The sequence below is a fragment of the Triticum urartu genome, chromosome 4A (genome assembly GCF_056163025.1).
Source record: "Triticum urartu cultivar PI428250 chromosome 4A, HENAU_Tu73, whole genome shotgun sequence".
NCBI classification, from domain to species: Eukaryota; Viridiplantae; Streptophyta; class Magnoliopsida; order Poales; family Poaceae; genus Triticum; species Triticum urartu.
This window is the reverse complement of record NC_141876.1, coordinates 52,020,868-52,035,632: the sequence shown is the minus strand read 5'-3', so window position 1 is coordinate 52,035,632 and position 14,765 is coordinate 52,020,868.

Sequence of the window (14,765 nt, the reverse complement as noted above, 5' to 3'; positions counted from 1 at the left end):
CCATAGTTCGACCATTAGCCCTACCAAAGTTTGCCATAGAATGACTAACACTATTGCCACTACGACGTATATGAGTAACAGAAGAGTCACGTTCTTCCGTACTTTGCTTGATCTCTCTGGTAATAAAAGAATACTTTGATAGATTTGTTTCACTACTCTTCACCATAGCCACCGCCTCCAAACAAGCCTGATTCAATATCAATGGGTAAATTACTTCACTGCAAAGCCAGTGAAATCCCTTCCTGCAGTGCAAAAATTTCTGTTTCCAAAATATCCTCACTTTCTCCCAAAAAATCTGCATGAGCTAAAAATAATAACACCAAGGTGACCCCGAAGAAGCATACACATCCCGCAATTCCATTGAGGACCGAACCATCCATATTAAGCTTAACACGCCCAAGGACGGGAGGGATCCAGGATGTTTTAGGCATAACTACATTATTATTGCATGTGTGTTGCATCAATGGGTAACAAGGGTTGGCCACCATCTTTCCTTTCACAAAATTTGCATTTGGATCCATCTTAGGTGAAGTTAGTGAATCAAGATAACTTGATAAAATCTGACTAAAACATCAGTAGGTCGTGCCGGCTTGCCATGCACTAACTCATTTCTAATATGGCATAGTCTCCAAAAAAGTATCAGTACGCGAACTCACATAGCCTACATCACAAAAAAGCTGCAGTAACCAATCATCACGGTGCATAATTGTGGTAACATCAGGAAGGGCCCAAAGTTGAGACATAGCTCGCCACAGCTAACATGCATTATCACAAGCACAGAAGACATGAAAAATGTCTTCATCTTCTCTCCCACAAACTGGGCATGTACCCCGAGTCTCCAAAGTTCTCTGATTTTTTTTTCATGTTGCTAAAGAATTCGTCGCAGCATGCCAAGCAAAAGAAAGAACTTTAGACGGGGTTGGGCACTAAAATCAAGATTAGCCTCGTGCCGTATCTCTTGTACTTCAGGATCATGTAGTATCATGTTCTATTCAACTTACGAACCTCACAACGGAAAGGCATTACTCTTATAAAGGATGGTGGAGTACCTGCCTCCCTGGACTCTGCACGCGGAAGCAAAGCCTCCTGGCCGTCCGTTGCCAGATGGCTAGCTGCGGGAGCCTCCTGGGGCGGCTTCGGGTCGTTCGATCTGCCCGAGCGGCTTGACCCGGGCGATCCGGCTGAAAGGTCCATGACGAGTGGATGCCCGATTTGTTTTTCTCCTTTTTTTTGCTCGTGTTGCATCTTGGTCCAGTGACGGCCCATCTTGCTAGCCCGTCTCTCTTGGTTGTGGAATCGTAGAGCGGCACAGGTATGCGCATGCTTATATATCGCTCCATGCGAGTTGGAAGAGGCGCTCACCTGAACCGTACATCACATAGGCCCAGTCCAAAAACGCCAGCAGCTCCCACACTCGTGACTCGCCCACCTCAAAGGCGTAGCTAAATCCAAGTCAACACATGTATACACCAGGTGTGCAACTACATGATAGTGTTTTTTTTTCTTTTGTCATATTTTTAAGATTTTAAAATTAATTAAAATAAATAAAAACGTGAATTTGAATAAAAAATTAACACAGATTCAAAAAGTTCAAATATATATATTTTGGAAACAAATGTTAATCATTCATTTGGAAAAATGTTAAACATGTATATAAAAATGTTTCTGATGTATACGAAAAATGTATAGCATATATGAAAAAGTAGACATCAAAAAATATATTTGGAAAAACATATCATGTATTTAAAAATGTTAATGCAATGTAAAAAAATGTTAGGATAGTTTAACAAATCTTAATGTCATTCAAAAATATATTCCAGCATGAATTTGAAAAAATGTATAAACATATTCAAACCAAACTTCAAAGATATTTGTTTGAAACAAATGTTAATCATGTATTTGAAAATATTTAATATGCATAAAAAATGTTTCAGGTGTATATGAAACATGTACAATGTATATGAAAAAAGTAGACATAAATCATACGTTCAAAGACATGTTAAACATGCATTTGAAAAATGTTAAAATTGTATAAAAAATAGTTGATATGTACAAAATATGTATGAAAAAGTAGAAACCATGACATATATTTGAAACATGTATTTTAAAAATAATAAAACTTGTATAATTTTTTTCTTATGTATACAAAAAATGTATACATGTGTTAAAAATAGTAGACTTCAAAAAATATATTTGGGAAAAATTATCATGTATATTAATTTTTTTAATGCAATGTAAAAAAATGTTAGGATAATTTAACAAATCTTAATGTCATTCAAAAATATATTCGAACATGAATTAGAAAAAGAATGTATACACATATTCAAACCAAACTTCAAAAATATGTGTTTGAAAAAAGTGTTAATCATGTATTTGTAAATATTTAATATGCATAAAAAATGTTTCAGGTGTATATGAAACATGTACAATGTATATGAAGAAAGTAGACATCAGATCATACATTCAAAGCCCTGTTAAACATGCATTCGAAAAAATGTTAAAATTGTATAAAAATGGGTTGATATGTATACAAAAATGTACAAAATATGTATGAAAAAGTAGAAACCATAACATATATTTGAAACGTGTATTATAAAAATGCTAAAACTTTTATATATTTTTCTTATGTATACAAAAAATGTATGATGTGTAAAAAAATGTAAACATGTGTTAAAAATAATAGACATCAAAACATAATTTTTTAAAAGATATTAATCATGTATTTTAAAAATGTTAAACATGTATAAATAAATGTCCATGATGTATACCAAAACTGTACAATATGTATTAAAAATGTAGCCATGTGTCAAAGAAAAAAAAAGGGGAAAACAAAGTAAGCCGGTGAAAACTGAAGAAACTGAAAAAAGAAACACCTAAAAAAATGAAGAAAAAAATACGAAGAAAACTGTTAAAATCCATTAGAAAAACTTTAAATCAGAGAAATCGGTGAAGAAACAAAGATAAACAGAAAAAAATGATGAAGAAATAAAAAAACAAAAGAACCAAAGAACACCAGGGAAAACATTTGTTTGAAGAAAAATGTTAATCATGTATTGAAAAATATTTAATGTGCATAAAAATGTTTCCGGTGTATATGGAACATGTAAAATGTATATGAAAAAACTAGAAATCAGAACGTACGTTCCAAAGACCAGTTAAACATGCATTTGAAAAATGTTAAAATTACATAAAAAATGGTTGATATTTACTTAAAAAATGTACAAAAATGTATTCAAAAGTAGAAACAATATAATATGTTTGGTACATGTATTTTTAAAAGGATAATTTTTTATAATTTTTTCTTAGGTATACATAAAATATATAATGTGTAAAAAATGTATACATGTGTTAGTAGACATCAAACATATATTTAAAAAAATATTAATGAGTATTTAAAAAAAATTAAACATGTATAAATAAATGTCCATGATGTATACCTACAATATGTATTAAAAGTTTAGCCATGTGTCAAAAGAAAAAGGGAAAACAAAAAAAAGGTGAAAACCGAAGAAACTGAACAAAGAAACACCTAGAAAATGAAGGAAACAAAAAAACGAAGAAAACAGTTAAAATCGACCATGCAAAAAAAAGAAAACTGTTAAAATCGATCAGAAAACAAAAAACTAACAAAAATCCAAAACCAGAGAAATCGATGAAGAAACAAAGAAAAAAAGCACAAAAACCGCTGAAAAAACAAAGAAAAACAAGAAAACCAAAGAACACCAGGGAAAACATGTAATAAAATGAAAAATAACAAGGAAAACCGGACTAGTCCAGGTCCAGCCACCCTACAGTGACCGAACCAGCAAGCACATGTTTAAATATATGGTGAATGGTTTTCAATACAGTGAACGTTTTTGTAATGTACGGTGAACACTTTGAAAATATGCTTTGAACCTTTTTGTAAAATACACAGAAGAATTTTTAGGTGTACGCTGAGCATTTTCAAAATGCATATTGAACTTTTTTGTAGAATATGTTGAAGGATTTTTTCGCACACGATGAACATTTTATGGTGCACATGATTTTTTTTAATATACACTGTACGTTTTGTTAATATACGGTAAACATTTTCGTAACACATGGTGAACTTTTTGTATAATAGAAAAAATAAAATAAAATAAAAAATGAAAGGAAAAGGAAACGATAAAAAAAGAGAAACCGATCAAACAGCCAATCAGACATGGGCCGGCCCAAGTACGGGCGGCAAATAGGATTGGCCGCGGATAAGCCTGACGCGCGTACCGTATAACGAAGTCATATTCGACGCGTAATTTATACGGCATAAGGAAGTCGTATTTAGCTTGTATTGTACGCAAGAGGCGTATTTCAGATCGATAAATCCCAAATCCCTGCCCTAATCCCCTTTCCCTCGCTCTTTCTTCCTCCCGCGCCCTTTGCTGCTCCAAAGATCCACTTTTGATTTCGATTTCGCCGATTCATCCGCCGGTGCCGGATATGGCGTGCATCGACGTCCATGGCATGAGCGTGACGCTCACGATGCCCGACCAGCTGTCGCACGCCGGGAAGAAGAGATCCGCCGACGAGGATCTCGTCCTCGCCGACGAGTCCGAGGCCCGTGGATGGTCCTCGGCGGTCTCGGACCGCAGGCTCGCCCTGCGCCGCGGGCGAGGTCCGGCTTCCTCTTCCTGCCGCCGCGGCTGCATAGTGGTGACGGAGGCGCCGGACTGCCGTGCCGAGGAGGCGGTCGAAGGCGCCCAACTAGCTGCACCGGAGAGCAAGGCTTCCTCTGTTGAGGAGCTGGTCTGCTGGACAGTACTCTAGTACAACAATCCAACCATCCAAAATCGCCAGGCCTGCTTGTGCAAATGTCTGAAAAAGGTTCGATGTTTCTGCTCCCGTTGTGTCCATCTATTGTAGAGTCCTTTCTTTCTAGACCATATGAATAACCTCTTTTCTCTTCTTTTTTATGTCAATGTCGGAGCACCTTGGGGTTTCGAGGAGGCGACGCTACAAGAAGTTGAGGAGGCGTCATATGAAGTAATCAAATTACAAGTCAAGTGCTGGAATGTCAGTTTAGCTAGGATGTGCTGGAATGTCAGTTTAGCTAGCATGGTCATGTCAGTTAGTACTCCCTTTGATAGTTAATGATCTAAACTATCTTATACTTCCTCCGTTCCAAAATAGATGACTCAACCTTGTACTAACTTTAGTACAAGGTTGAGTCATCTATTTTGGAACGGAGGGAGTAGAAGTTAAGTTAATGATCTAAACTATCTTATAGAAGTTTACAAAGGGAGTACTTAGTACTAGCTGTTTCCTGTAATATCGTGGCTCACGGCAGTATGTACGCCGGAGAGTGGGTGGAGGGCGGCACGATATGAATAAAACTATAAATTTCCCTATCTTGCATTGTTTCCTTAGCTTTATGTTTTCTGCTCTCATCTTTGCGCCTTGGCATGATATGAACAGTTCATCGGCAGACCGAAAAACCTCTCCTTTCGCCTTGTTCGCTCTGTAAACACCAGATCCTTCGCTCGACTCTTGCTAAATCACACATGGAAGGCAAAGCCAGGAGCTGAACATGAGGTGCTGATGGCCAGGAGCTCTTCTACCTCGCTGTCAGCTACTTGAATCTTCCAAGTCTTGTAGAAAGAATTCATCCTCTCCTCTGTTTATCTTCCGGTTCGAGTTGAATCAGCCCAGAACTATTCCGATGTGTTTATGCCAAGTGACTGGCCATGTTCTTGTAGGACAGAGTCCAATTCATGTATTAAAGTCGATAAGTTAGAATGTAATTGGCTTGTTTGATAAATAAATCGAATATAATCTAAGCTGAGTTGTGAAGTGTACTCACAACGGTCTACTGTTTTGTGGTGTGACTATAAGCGTCTTGCAGCTCAATGGTTTGACAGCATATGATGTATTTCTTCACAACATAAAAGGTTGCCAGAGGTTCAGCCGTTCAGGTTAATGGTGATTTACCAAATGGGTGAATTTTTGCTTCCACAAAGTAGTGCAAGACTGTATTATGATAATAGTTGGCTCTTTTGGGGTTTGGTTGTGACTACTGCTGTACTACAAATATGAAATCCTTAAAAAAGCGAAAAGTACACAAATTTGAGATTTTTTTTCCAGCCAAAAAAATGATTTTGGTGTTTCCAAAACAATTTTGATTCTTAGAAAGCCTTTCTGGAACTACTCTTTTTGGTGTTTGTGCTGTGGCTATTACTGTACTACAAATACAAATTTGGTGTTTGTGCCATTCTTTGTAAATCACACATGGAAGGCAAAGGCAGGGAAGACGAGGTGCTGATTGATGTTGATGGCCAGGAGTTCTTCTACCTTGCTGTAATATACTCGAATCTTCCAAGTCTTGTAGAAAGAGCTCCTCCTCTCCTCTGTTTGTCTTCCAGTTCGAGTCGAATCAGCCCAAGACTATTTCGATGTGTTTATGCCAAGTGACGGGCCCTGTTCTTGTAGGGCAGAGTCCAATTCATGTATTAAAGTCGATAAGTTAGAATGTAATCGGCTTGTTTGATAAATAAATTGAACATGATATAAGCTGAGTTGCGAAGTGTACTTACGTCGGTCTACTGTTTTGTGTTGTGATTATAGGTGTCTTCCAGCTCAATGGTTTGACAGCATATGATGTAGTTCTTCACAACATAAAAGGTTGCAATAGTTTCAGGTAATTGGTGATTTACGGGTTCAGCATATGATGAAATTTTGCTGCGACAAAGTAGTGTGAGACTGAATATTTTGATAACGATTGGCTCTTTTGGTGTTTGGCATTGACTACTGCTGTACTACAAATATGAATCCTTAAAGAGATGAAAAGTACACATCCATTAAGGTTTGAGATATTTTTTTCAGCCAAAAAGAAGATTTTGGTGTTTCCAAAACAATTCTGATTCTTGGAAGGCCTTTCCAGAACTAATCTTTTTGGTGTTTGTGCTGTGACTATTACTGTACTGCAAATAGAAAATTGGATCTGGTCATTGAGGTTTGTTTGTAAGTTAATGAGAGACACTCAACTTATGTTATGTTATGCTATTGTGATATTTATTAGCTTTAGATCAGACTTAAGGTGATCACTTTCATTAGATCAATCTCTGCAGTACTCAAAGGCACACAATGAATGTTGATTTCAAATTGTGTGCGGCGGAATCTGGACACAGAATAATCTAGCAATATGGTGCCAAGTTTTGTGAACTAAACAAAACAAGGATATATTCCCCTCCCCTTTTTGAAGCACCGCCATCTGAACAAATTAGTGATGTGGTGTGGAGGTTTGGCATGCTATAGTTCATCTCTTTTTTGGTTGGGATGCAAGTTTAAGTGATATCTTGGGCTGCGGTTTTTCTTGATATTTTTTCGATGTTCCTTTTCTGTACATAGTGAAGTCATAATAATTCTAATGGCCCCTGATTATTTTTAATGTTCTATCTCGACCAGTTTAACTTTTCTTCCACATAAGCGCTTACTTCATGCGCGCATATACGCCTCTCAGGTCAAGTTGATAGGCATCCTGCATCTCAGAGTTCTGCATGTGAAAACTTAGAAACCGCAATGCTCTACATAATTAGTTTCACAAAAAAAAATTGCTCTACATAATTACAGTAGGTCAGAAGAAATGACTTGAAAATAGACTGCTCAATTTTGAGTTCTCTGATTTTGGAAATAAGTTGTAGTGCAAGTTCAATTGATCAAATTCACGGGGAAAATTAAACTCTCAGAAGTCACTGCTGGATCAAATAAGAAGTCATCAAGGATCAGAACATGTACATAGTATAGTCATAATAACTTTAATGGCCTCATGATTGCTTGTTAAATTCCCGCCTTTGAATTTTTTATTATTTTTTTTGCCCTGAAAATGGTTCATGCCAGCTATTTAGGTTCCAACAGTAAAAACAATATCCTAAGAGAAACCATCCTCATTTTCTTTGCCTACTATGTCCTTCCTGCGGCAAGATATGCACCAATGTTGTCAAGGACCTCGGTGCCCAAGACAGCAGGATCTCGACTACGTAGCTCGTAGTCTTGGTAGATAGGAGCGCTAGGGTTTTTGCCTAACTGCTCAATGGTGCGGGAGATGAGATTAGGAGCAGAGGGAGAGGTAGGAGATAATGATTTATTGCTTGCGTCAAAGGGTGCAGATTACAGGATATATAAAGGCCTTATGGGCTTCTAATAAACTAGGAAACTAACTACTCCTGGACTCTAGGAACCAACGTAGGATCAGGACTCCTTGCCCCGATCATGCCTGGCCAGCTGTGGCCGTCGGCTGCTGCTCCTGGGCGCGTGACCCGCGCCTGTACGCAGCGCCCCACATGACATCTCTCCCCCCCTCGACGAGCAGCTCGTCCTCGAGCTGAAAAGTGGGGTAGCGCTCGATGAAACTGTCAAGATCCTCCCATGTTGCCGACGACGCAGCCTCACCCTTCCAGTGGACAAGGAGCTGGCGAACGCCGCGTGCGAGGCGTGAACGAGTCACACGTTCTGGTTCCGGGACAGCCGCACCGTTGTGGATTGGAGGCAAACCCGGCGGTGCAGTTGGAGGCGTGCCGAAGAACTTCTTGAGGAGGCCCACGTGGAACACATAATGGAGGCGCGAGCGCACCGGTAGCTCAAGGCGGTAGGCGACGTCGTTGACAACCTCGGAAATGCGGTACGGCCCGTAGAAGCGTGGCTTGAGCTTGCCCCTGGTCGGCAAGTTGAGAGAAGATGCGGCCCGCTGGCGAAGACGAAGCCACACCCAATCGCCCACTACATGCCTGACGTCGCGATGGCGTCTGTCGTAGTAGGACTTGTAGACCGCCTGCGCCTGCTGTAGTCGATAGCGGACATCAGCGAGTAGCTCGTCTCGCTCCGCCATGCTCTTTGCCACGGCCGCCACCCGCGTGTCGCCTGGCTCGTAAGAGCGAATAGTGGGAGGGTCGCGTCCATACACGAGCTTGAACGGAGTTTCTTGGGTCGCCGTCTGGTAGGCGGTGTTGTAGATGTACTCGGCCCAGGGAAGCCACCGTAGCCACTGTCGCGAACGATCCCCTGTGAGGCAACGCAGGTACATAACAATGATCTTGTTAGCAGCCTCCGTTTGGCCATCCGACTGAGGATGAAATGCCGACGTCATGTGCAGCTTCGTCCTGGTGAGGCGCAGGAGCTCCCGCCAAAACGCCGAGGTGAAGACGGGGTCGCGGTCCGAAACCATGGACTGCGGAACGCCATGGAGGCGCACGATCTCGGCGAAGAACACCTATGCCACCGACTCTGCCGTGTACGGGTGGGCCATCGCCACGAAGTGGCAGTACTTGCTGAAGCGATCCACCACGGTGAGTATGACGGACTTCCCGCCCATGCGAGGGAGCGCTTCCACGAAGTCGATGCCGACGTCAGTCCACACGCCCGTGGACACCGGCAGCGGCAGCAGCAGACAGGCGGGGTGCAAGTGCTCGGACTTGTACCTCTGGCAAGTACCGCGGGCGCGGACGTACTCTTGCACCGTCTTGCGAAGGTTAGGTGCGTGGAAGTCACGGCAGAGACGATGCAGGGTGCGCAGGACGCCTTCGTGCCCGTCGTCGTGCACTGCGGTGAGGAGCTCCTGGAGTAGCGGGGACGACGGCGGAATGTAGAGGCGGCCGTTAAAAGTGACGAGGCCGTCGGAGAGCGACCACAGCTACTGCCGCGTACCCGCCGTGATATCCTCACGCAGCGGGACGAGCGCCGGGTCGGTTGACGTAGCTTGCCGGAGGCGATCAATGAAGTCGAAGCGAGGACCCGATATCGCCATGACCGACGTCTCCTCCGTGTCGCGGCGGGAAAGGGCGTCCGCCACCGTGTTTGTACTACCGGCCTTGTAGTCCACGGTGAAGTCGAACCCCAGTAGTTTGCCGACCCAATGATGCTACGGAATGGTTGCCAAACGCTGGTCAAGTAGGAATTTAAGACTGTAGTGATCAGTTTTTATCACAAATTGGCGCCCCCAGAGGTATGGTCTCCAATGACGAATAGCGAGCACCAGGCCGATGAGTTCCCGTTCATATGCTGCCAGGGAACGGTGGCCTGGTGCGGCCGGCCGGCTAAAGAAAGCCACCGGGTGCTGGTCCTGAAGAAGGACGGCCCCGAAGCCGTACGTAGAGGCGTCACACTCGACGATGAACGGCCGCGTGAAGTCCGGCAACGCGAGGACGGGAGCCATGGTGACCGCCGTCTTGAGGGCGGTAAAAGCTGTTGCCGCCTCCGGCGACCAGGAGAAACCATCCTTGCGAAGGAGGGCTGTCAGTGGCGCGACAACCACGCCAAACTCCTTGACAAACTTGCGGTAGTACCCCGCAAGGCCGAGGAACCCCCGGACCGCGCGCGCCGAGCGTGGCTGCGGCCAATCGGCCATGGCCTGCACCTTTTCCGGATCCATGGCCACTCCTGCAGCGGAGACGGTGTGACCCAGGTAGGAGATTGACTCGACGACGAACGCGCATTTGGATCGCTTGACGAAGAGCCGGTGCTGGTGCAGGACGGTGAAGACGGTGCGCACATGTCGGAGATGGTCTGCCCACGTCTCGCTGAAAATGAGGATGTCATCAAAGAAGACGAGAACGAAGCAGCGCAGGTACGGCCGCAACAGATCGTTCATGAGTGCCTGGAACATCGCCGGCGCGTTGCAGAGGCCGAACGACATCACCAGGAACTCGCAGAGGCCGTCGTGGGTACGGAAGGCGGTCTTTGGGATGTCCTCCGCACGCACCCGCACTTGGTGGTAGCCGGAGCGCAAGTCGAGCTTGGTGAAGAAACGAGTGCACCGGAGCTCGTCGAGGAGTTCGTCCACCACCGGGATCGGAAACGCATCCTTGACGGTGATGGCGTTCAGGGCGCGGTAGTCGATGCAGAAGTGCCAGGACCCGTTGGGCTTGCGGACCAGCAGTACCGGCGATGAGAATGCGGAACAACTCGCTCGGATGATGCCCTGGGCGAGCATGGCGGCGCACTGACGCTCCAGCTCGTCCTTGTGCGCGGCCGGGTAGCGATACGGACGGACGGACACCGGGGCGGAACCGGGCAGCAGGGTGATGCTGTGGTCGCGACTGCGGGGTGGTGGCACGCCGGAGGGTTCGGCGAAGATGCCGTCGAACTCGGTGATGATGGCGTCGAGGAAATCGCGGCCATTGCATGATTTCAGGGCTGGCCCGTCCGGTCCTGCAATGCCGCGCTAGCAGACCCGATGGCCCCTCCGCCAGAACGTCATGGAGAGGGCGCGAAAATCCCACAGGATCGGTCCAAGCGTCGCCAGCCACTGCGTGCCCAGGACGACGTCATAGCCCGCGAGCGGCAAGGCGAGGAAATCCTCCGAGAACGCCTCTTGGTCGATGCGGAAGGACACGGCGCGGTATGCGCCCTGGCACGGAACGCACTTGCCGTTGGCCACCGTGACACGCATCTTCTCGGTGGTGGGGGATGGCAGTGTAGCCCGAGCGGCCGCCTCCTCGGCGATGAAGTTGTGGGTGGAGCCTGAGTCGATCAGGGCGAGGAGGGAGACACCCCCGAGGGTGATATGCATCTGCATGGTCTCGCTCGTGCGCACGCCGGAGATCACGTGGAGCGAGATCCGAGGGTCGGCCGGCGAGGCATCAGCGGTGGCGGAGGCCGTGTCGTCGTCGTCGTCCGGCGCCAGGTCGAGGAGAAAGATGCGCTGGCACACGCAGTTGTGGCCCCTGCCAAACTTCTCATTACAATTGAAGCATAGGCCCAGGCGACGGCATTCCTCCATCTTTGCCTGTGACAGGCGTTTGATTTGGCGCCCGTCCGGCAGACTGGGGGGCTGCTGGGGTGCGGCTGGTGGAGCCGGTGCGGGGGGCGCGAGGCGTGGTACGGGCGCCGGCAGGATGCCCTTCTGCTGAAAACGCACCGGTGGCGCGGAGGCGAGCGCGCACTGGTCGCGCAGCTCCAATTTGCGGGCGAGGCTCATGGCGACGGCGAGGGACTGCGGGTTGTGGATTTCCACGTCGAGGCTGAGGGGTGGCTGGAGTCCCGCAGTGAAGATCTGAACCTTCTGTGTCTCTGATAAGATGCCTGCCCGGGGGAGGAGCGCCTCAAACCGCTCCTGGAAGTCGGCGACGGACGTTGTGCGCTTGCACGCCATTAGTTCGCCCAGGGGGTTAGCGCGCAGAGGTGGCCCGAAGCGGAGATTGAGCAGCTCGGTGAAGCGGCGCCATGGAGGCGTGCCCTCGTCGCGCTGAACCTGCATATACCATAGTTGGGTAGTACCCTCGAGATTGTATGACGCCATCCACACTTTCTCCTCCTCGGCGATCCGTTGTTGATGGAAGAAGGACTCGCATCTGTTGATGAATGTGAGAGGATCTGACTTGCCGTCGAACTTGGGGAAGTCCATCTTCTGAAACCAGGGCGGTCGATCATTGTGGTGCTGCCCATCGTGGGCGCCGTCAGCGCTCGACGAGGAGGCGGACTTGTCCTTCTGGAGTGCGGCGACGGACGTCTGCAGGGACGCCACCGTTGCAGTCAAGGCCTCGATCATCTTGGCCAGATCAGCGGTGGTTGGTTCTGCCATGCCGGAAGTGACCGAGGCGGCGGCGGATGGTAGCGATGGAGGTGTGCTTGGCGCGGGCGCAAGGGTGGCGGCGGGCTGCGGATGGAGCGTGGACGGGGAAGAGGATCGCCTGGAACCTGATACCAAGTTGTCAAGGACCTCGGTGCCCAAGACAGCAGGACCTCGACTACGTAGCTCGTAGTCTCGGTAGATAGGAGCGCTAGGGTTTTTGCCTAACTGCTCAATGGTGCGGGAGATGAGATTAGAAGCAGAGGGAGAGGTAGGAGATAATGATTTATTGCTTGCGTCAAAGGGTGCAGATTACAGGATATATAAAGGCCTTATGGGCTTCTAACAAATTAGGAAACTAACTACTCCTGGACTCTAGGAACCAACGTAGGATCAGGACTCCTTGCCCCGATCATGCCTGGCCAGCTGTGGCCGTCGGCTGCTGCTCCTGAGCGCGTGACCCGCGCCTGTACGCAGCGCCCCACATGACAAATGTTACCTTTTGTTTGCACAAATTTTAAATCTTCTCGCCTTGCTCACTCCGCTCCCGATTTCTTACTGCTGCGCAATAGACTCTAAGTGTTCTTTTCTGCAAAAAAAAACAAAACTCTAGGTGTTCTGATGAATTGTTATCTTGCCAAGGGTTCAATTCTAGCAGAAGGGGTTTTCCTAGGGATATCTAACAAACTTATTGTCAATCAGCTGCTAATGCTGTGGAACTAGAAATAGTTCAAGTTCTTTTAATTGTGAAACCATCTCTTCTGATTGGTTGTAGCCATAAAATTAAATTCTGATGCCAATTTAGTGAACTGCGTAGGAGGAAGTATCTGCTACTCACATGTTGGAGTATTTTTCACAGCAGGCCAGTACATGCTTTCTCAAGGAAAACAAATCACATCATACATTGATTATAAGGTTTTACCTTATAATCAACAAACCATCTCTTTTATGGAGCGTTACATGCATCGGTTATGTTTGGTCTGAAGACCATTTTGCACTATCACCAATACTGCACTACATTTCAGAAATTGCATTGATTCTCTTTTGAGTTTAAGATTTGGTTTTATCTGACCAACTAGATGAACACATTCTTTTTTAATTGCTATCAGAATTGAGAGATCCAGCAAAGATATATGTCAAATTGTTTATTGTCTAGCTATTGGTTTCTATTGATATTCATGTCAAATCTCTATTGATGATCATTTTTGTTGTGATTTAAGCAAGATAGTGAAGGCTAGGTGAAATGTCTAGCTAGTGGAACACCAACCACTGTTTACATCGGCGTACAAACATGATTACAACTTTAAGTTGTTGTCCTTTAGTGCTACCTTTGTTAGGCTTCGGAATTCCGTCGATGGTTTTTTTCCACTAATAGGTTTGTGGTAGCATTTCGAGATGTCGGTTGTCATGAGATCATATGTTGGTCGTGTGTTTTTCCAACCTATTAATTATGTCTTCATTTTTCGGAGCAATTAAGGCATGGACGTGTGCATCCGAAGATGGGGATGCTAGGAGCCTAGGAGGCCAGACCTTCATTTTTTCGGAAAAAGAAGAGTAGAACCGCTAAACAAGAACAAAAAAGACTGAAATCTCAAAGGTCAAAAGTCGATGTTGCATTGCCATCGCATTGAATGATAAATTTTACATGAAGGTTACCTTTTGCAGATAACTTCTATATGGAGTTAGCTTATACAATACTATTTGATTTTCTGCATTGTTTTATTGACTATGGATTGGCATCAAGATGTCCACAATTCAACGATTGACTCTACCTTTAGGAAGCTTTCTACTTCACTGTCCAGCTATTTAAAATACGATTTTGCTAATTTTTAGTTGCCTGATAATTTTGAAATATTCATTCCTAGAATTGCACTCGACGAAGCCTGAAATGTGATGTTTGAAGGTGTGCCATTTTAGCAAAATGTTAATGTTATTTTTGCTCTACAAGTTATGCAGAGAGTTGGGGTTGAGAACATGAAGGCTGGGTGTTGATCAAGAACTTCCAAAAGTGACCTTTAAAGGCCCTGTTTGGTACAAGTTATGCAGAGAGTTGGGGTTGAGAACATGAAGGCTGGGTGTTGATCAAGAACTTCCAAAAGTGACCTTTAAAGGCCCTGTTTGGTTCAGATTTTATCGACGGATTCCGCTGCCGCGCAGCAGAATCTGAACCAAAGGGCGAACCTAGCAGAATCCAATTCCAGAAATCCGCTGCCAAAATCTGAATCAAAAGCGGAAGTAGCCCAGGACA